This window comes from Melospiza melodia, chromosome W (genome assembly GCF_035770615.1).
Source record: "Melospiza melodia melodia isolate bMelMel2 chromosome W, bMelMel2.pri, whole genome shotgun sequence".
In the NCBI taxonomy this organism is placed as follows: Eukaryota; Metazoa; Chordata; class Aves; order Passeriformes; family Passerellidae; genus Melospiza; species Melospiza melodia.
Genome location: NC_086225.1, coordinates 13,804,822 through 13,811,295, shown reverse-complemented (window position 1 = coordinate 13,811,295; position 6,474 = coordinate 13,804,822). Strand labels below are relative to the sequence as shown.

The 6,474-nt window shown below is 44.7% G+C and overlaps 1 non-coding gene across 1 annotated transcript; it reads right to left on the bottom strand.

The window, feature by feature from the left end:
* Positions 1 to 6,052: 6,052 nt before the first annotated feature.
* Positions 6,053 to 6,123, bottom strand: TRNAG-GCC (transfer RNA glycine (anticodon GCC)). The gene has a single exon. It is a non-coding gene; the product is annotated as a tRNA-Gly (tRNA).
* Between the last annotated feature and the right edge of the window lie 351 nt (positions 6,124 to 6,474).

Genomic DNA, 6,474 nt, shown 5'->3' with positions numbered 1-6,474 from the left:
GATGGGAAGCTGCAGCCCTGCCGAGCTGCCCAATCCTGAGCTGATCACTTATAATAAAGGCATTAAAAAGGAGAAGAAGTCTCCTTGCCCTGTTTATTTCACTCAACCCAGCAGGTTTTAATTCTGGATGTTCTTGGGCACTCTTATCGCTCAATCCAGCAGAATTTTTAGGGGCCCCTTCCTTTTGTCCTGTTTCCTTGTAGATTGGGCTAGGAAACTCCTCTGCTCTCTTCCTCTGAGGGATCCAACCCCTCCCTGAGACCCAGTCCCAGTTACCCTAGGGGATTCTCTCACTCCTTTTATCTCTTGCTTAGTCTCTTTACTGGCCGCTTTTCTCGCGGAAAGACGGAAATGCAGCATGGGAGACCCTGCACTCAGGTAGCAGGTCTGAGATAACCAGCCCGCCTCTCATTCACACACAGATTCATCCCCCTGTACCTGCCCCCTCGAAAAGTACTTAGCAATCCTTTTTCCTTTCCGGGTTCTTTGTATGCAGTACTACCCTTAAGGGGCAAATTACTGCGGTTTTAGGGAGCCTTTTTCCCTTCTCTTTGTTTTATTGCCTCCTTTTGTTCACTGATCGTTACCTGCATCTGTTGGTCACACCAGGGGAAACAGAGCAAGGCTGCCTTATTGGAATATGAAGCCCAATATTATCAGGTAGATTGTGCCTGGGCCAGTCTGACCCTTGCTGCTGGGCCAAAGGCGGGAACTGTGGTGCATCACCCCAGAGACACCTTTAGCTTGCTGGTGGTTGCAGCTGGGCAGCTGAACAAGTCCAGGCTTGTTAGGAACTCTGTTTACCTCAGGGGAGGAGGCTTCAGGCGATGGTGAAGAGAAAGGAGACGGATTCTGCCGGAGGGTTAATATCCAGAGCTTTATTCCATGGTCACAGAGGTCTGAATCTGGGTTACAGCTCCAACAGAATACCGACCGCATGGCTTGATTCGGCTTTTAAGCTCAGGGACAGGGGGAGGGGAAGGGACAGGTGAGCCACCAACCAGGTGGGAGGGGGAGGGTCTCAAGGGACGAGGGACACCTAGACAGGCCAATGATCCCCAGGCCTGAGGGGCATCCTTTGAAAGTGACGAACCACACAACGCCTTGCTGGAATGTTAAAACTGATTGACAACCCAGCAGGGGGCGAGGGGGAAGGGGAAGAGAAGTATCGGCACACCTGGGGAAGGGACCCGGAAGTTTAAAACAGGAAATAGGCTCACACTGCAACACTGCCTAATAGGGCAGGGCGCACCTTACCCGCTTTGACTCTCCTAAAGCACCGGCAGCGAGATGTTAGTAATCATCCTCTGGTACCACAATTGTGAAAAATGCCAATCACTTGGTTTTAGAATTTTAAAATTTTAATAGTAATAAAAGGTTATAAAATAGTAATATAATTAGAGTAATAAAAATTTTGACAATTAAGATTTAGGATAATATGAGACAATAAGAACAAAGAGTTACAGACGGTCTGGGTACCTTTTTCTGGGCAAAATAAGCCTGAAAAAGGACACATGTTAACAGAGGATTAACCCTTAAAAACAATAGCCTGTTGCATATTCATACATCTCATACATGATGCATAAATTCCATTCAAACAAAGGATTCTGTCTGGTCAGTGTCAACTTCTTTCTCTTAATCCTGATGGCATCTTCAGGGCTGAGCAAGGCAGGAAGAAGTTCATTTCTTCTGATAATGGAGCAATAAATTCTTTTTCTCTCAAAGATTTAGGTGTCCTGTGGCTGCTATCTGGTGTGAGTACCTCATTCCTTTCTTTAAAAAAATATCCCACATACATAGTTTCTATTTTAACATTATGTTATAACCTAAAACTATATTTAATACACTACTTAAAAGAAACAATACAGCATAACTTTCTAACATAACACATATAATATTAATTTTAATATTTGCAAAAAGCCAATCATAAAATACGCATTTTTCACTCAAGATAACACATATAGTAAGTATCTGCGTAGAGCCATATAATATGCACTTTTCACACTCTGCATGTATTAAGTACTAAATAAGTTGCTCCTGTATCAATTAAAAAATTTACCTTTTCATTTCCCACCAATAATTTAACCATGGGCTCAGGTGAAGATGATTCGTCCTGTCCCCTTCAGGGGAATTCTTCATCTTTACTTAGGGTCATGAGCTTGATGATTTGAAGAACCAGGTTTTGGTTTCCTGTCTGATTTCCCCTGACTTGGGGACACTCCCTTTTCCTTCTTTACAAATTTCCAAAGTATACTTCATCCATGCTATGAATGGAGAGGGAGGAGCTTAGAGAATTCTCTGCCTTTGCCCAGTTTACTGGCAGTAGGCAGCAGCTTTATTTCTCACTCACAAGTTCTTAATAATGACTAATCAGGCCTATTACAACATGAATTATGTATTCAATAGACACAAGAAAAATAGACATAAGACTTTACAGGCTTCTCACTAAACAGGATAAACAAAATCAACACTTTTGTCTAAGTTCATAAGACAGTGCACACTAATAAAGGTACCTATATTATAGCTAGCAAAGAAATAGTATAGATTAGGAGACAATGACATTTACCAATGAATGATAGTTGTGTGCAGAAGCCTCCTTTTACTCAACTTCTAGAAGAGTGACTTGATGTCAACTTCTTGACCTTGATGAGAACTCGCCACACACCCAGAGAGTATGTAAGAGATTTCTGATTTTATAAAAAATTATAGTGGTCTGTGAAAAACACCATTCACTGGTTTGTAAAATTTTAGAAGCTTAATAGTAATGAAAATAGGAATAAAAATAGTAATAAAAATTAGGACAATAAGAATTTGAACAATCAAAGTTAGGACAATAAAAGACTCTCGGGGTCTCTAACTGGTCAGAGTGACCCCGAGTGATGTGACCATACTGAGTATGGTTACAACACCCGAGAAACATTAGAAAGTCTCTTTTCCCTGCCCACCACTTGAAGAAGGAGTCAGAGCTCTTCATTTCCCAGTCTCGAAGTTGTTTATTGTATCTTATCTATAAAATGCTTTTTCCTGTCCTGCTGAGGTCTGCTCAGCAAGACAGTCCAAGGCATTCTGCCTGCCCCTCGGGTGGTGTTATCTTTTTATACTAAAAACTATGTGTATCGTATTTACAATTACTTTCCAATACCTATCATCTAAGTTAGACAGTGAGCTTCTACTCTAAACCAATCTGTAAGTGCCAACATCACAGCAGAAGATGGAGGTCAAGAAGAAGAAGGAGAAAGGATGGACATGTCGAGATTCCTCCATCTTGCCCCCTGAACTCCCATTCTAAAAACCCCAAAAATCTATTTTTCCACCCTGTGATAAATTGACTATCATTCTACTTAAACTTTCGTGGCTTGTAATTCTTCATATAAAGGTTGGTAATTGTTTTCTCGAAAGGCTAAATCAAAGGCACAGGGGTCTTGGGCTCTGTGCCAAGGTCTCTGAGCCCCCTGGGCAGGGGCTCCAGTCCTCCAGAGCAGCCAGAGGAATTTTCTGGGTTCCCACAAAAGACAATAAAAAAGCAAATAATCACAGACATTTGGGTGCTTTTGCATTCTGCCACAAAAGCACATTTTGCTTACAAAGGATTAATCCTTAAAAGCAATAGCCTATTGCATATTCATATATCTCATACATGATTCAAACATTCCTTTCTGTGGAAGGGGCTAGCAGCGGGCCTGTTAGCTAAAGGAGCGAGAAGTAAGAAGAAGAAGCTGATAAGGGGCTTTCTCCAAGGCCGTAACCAAGGAGATCGAGAGAAGGAAGATAAGAGCATTCTGCAGCTGGATGAAGCATTTTTAGAAAGTTAGGTGGAGTCAGAGTAACTTTTCACCAATGGCATGGTATTGAATTATTGTGGCCAATAGCTAAGGTAGAAGAAGGGTAAACAACTGGAAAGTGTATAAAAGATCAGCCATTTTCACTAATAAACTGTTGCCAAGTGTTACCAACTGAGACTGCTTGTGGTCTCTGCTTTATGTCGTGACCACCTCGACTGTGACATTTTGGTGATCCCCGACATGATAAGAACATAGTCGGTGGGGGCCCATACGGGGTCCTAGCAATTGGCAACCGTGACCCACTGGGACGTAGTGGGGGAGGTGGCGTTGGTGCAGCTGGGAGTGGCAGGTGGAAGCCGCAGGGAGGTCCGGACCTGATTCCCTCCAATCAAGACACCTGGAAGTAGGTGAGCCACCAACTAGTAATAATGGGACAAAATTTATCTAAAGAGGAAGAAAATATTCTGTCTACATGGAAAGTTTTGTTAAGAAATAAGGGAATTAATACGTCAGACTATGCACTTCGTAATATATTGCTGTGGGTTAAATCACAGAATTTTGGCACTGATCCCGACACAGCATTTAGTGTTAAGGCATGGAAGAAAGTCGGGGACAGACTTTGGCAAGTTATTCGAGCGGGAGATAAAACAGCTGTTGATTTAGCAGTAACCTGGAACTCGCTCTTTGAGGCTTTAAAGGAATGGAAAATAGAGAGAGAAACGGAGCAAGATGCGGACGAAGAGTCGGGGCTGATAACAGAACCTGACGGGGGGGCTGAGGCAGAGGGAGCCTCTGAGGTAGAAGGGGGCTCTCATGGGGAACTTGGTGAAGAAAGTTCGGATCCCATGGCAGTTACCTGGCAAGCTGCCAGAGCTTCTGGGAAAGCTGCCAAAGCTTCCGGGAAGGCTGCCAGAGCTTCTGGGCTGGGTGCCAAGGCTTCTGGGAAAGCTGCCAAAACTCCTGGGCAACCTGCCCTAGCCTCTTCTTATCAGACCCCTAAGCCTCCTTATCTCACACCTGCACAGCAGCTCCCGATGGTGCCTGTATATGCTACACCGCTACACCAGTTAGCTGAAATGTCTCTAACAGAGAGAAAAACCCAGCCATCTGCCTCCCCGCTTCCCTCCTCTCTGGTCCAGCCGTCTGCCCCCCGCTCCCCTCTGAGCGGCTTGAACAACCTGCAAGGCTGTATCCTCCTTTACCTGACAGTGACAGCAACAGCGAATCAAGTCATGAGTTGCCTGCCGTAACACCTGTGTTGGGGCAAGGAGCTCTGGTCCCTTCATCTCCTAAGAGCTCTAGCCTTACTGCCCCATGGACTTTGCCTCCATGCCAAGTCACTGTGCTTCCTTGACACCCTCAGGAGTTTTGGGAATTTGTTAGGAGGAAAGCAGTTGAAGAAAAGAAATGGGACATCATAGAAAGGTTAGGTGCTCCGAGAGTACCTCAGGAGAACAGTGCCAATGCAAATGTTGCTTGTGATAACCCTATGACTATTCCAGTTTTCAAAGCAGCTCCTGGAACAGGACAGAATGACAGCCATCACGTCTTCACCTGGAGGATTGTGCAAGACCTCCAATTGAAAGTAGCTCAGTATGGTATTAATTCCTCACAGGTAATGCAATTAATACGTGTAATCATTGCAGATTTGCTTGCACCTTATGACATCACTCATCTTGCTACAATTCTATTCCAGCCAGTGCAGTATGGTGTATTTCAAGAAACTTGGAGGCGAGTGGCTGAGCACACGGCTTTAATAAATATGCAGTTGCCTCAACACAACCCTCGTCATGCTGTGGGTGTTGATGCCCTACTGGGCTCTGGGCCTTTTGCTAATCCAGATTTACAGGCAAGGTGGGATCCTTCGATTTTGGCACAAGCTCAGCAAATTGGCATGAGTGCTTTAACTAAAACAATGGAAATGGCAGCTCCAAAACAGAAATATGTCACTATACAACAAGGGAAGAGAGAACCATTTTTGCAGTTTGCAGAAAAACTTGCTGCCGCTATTGAGAAACAGGTAGATGATGAAACTTGGCGAGACAAATTGTGTGTACAATTGGCTAAAGAAAATGCAAACCCAGACTGCAGAAAGATTATTGACAGTTTGCCCGGGGAGCCCACCTTGTCTGAAATGGTTACTGCTTGCTCGAAATTCCTTCCCGAACCCAGTGTTGGGGGAGGGGTGGTTGGAGGTTTGTTTTGTTTGGAGGGCTCCCTTTTGGAGATTTCCCCTAATTTGTCCTAAACCAGGACAGTATATCTTTTGGTGCATTGGCCGGGAATCGAACCTGGGCCTCCCGCATGGCAGGCGAGAATTCTACCACTGAACCACCAATGCTACTTGGAGTAAGTGGATTGCCCTCATTACGCAGCGCGCTCGAATTGGGAAGTTAAATCGCCCTGGGATCCTGGAAATAATTACAAATTGGCCCGAAGGTGAAAGCTTTAGTGTCGCGGATGAGGAACAAGAGCCAGTGACCCGGGTTGAGGAAGCTCCGCCATACAATCAGTTGCCGGCAGAAGAAACACGTTACGCTCTATTCACCGATGGTTCTTGTCACGTCATAGGGATGAAACGGAGGTGGAAAGCAGCTGTATGGAGTCCCACTCGACGAGTTGCAGAGGCTACTGTAGGAGAAGGCGAATCCAGTCAATTTGCTGAAATCAAAGCTATTCAACTGGCCCTAGG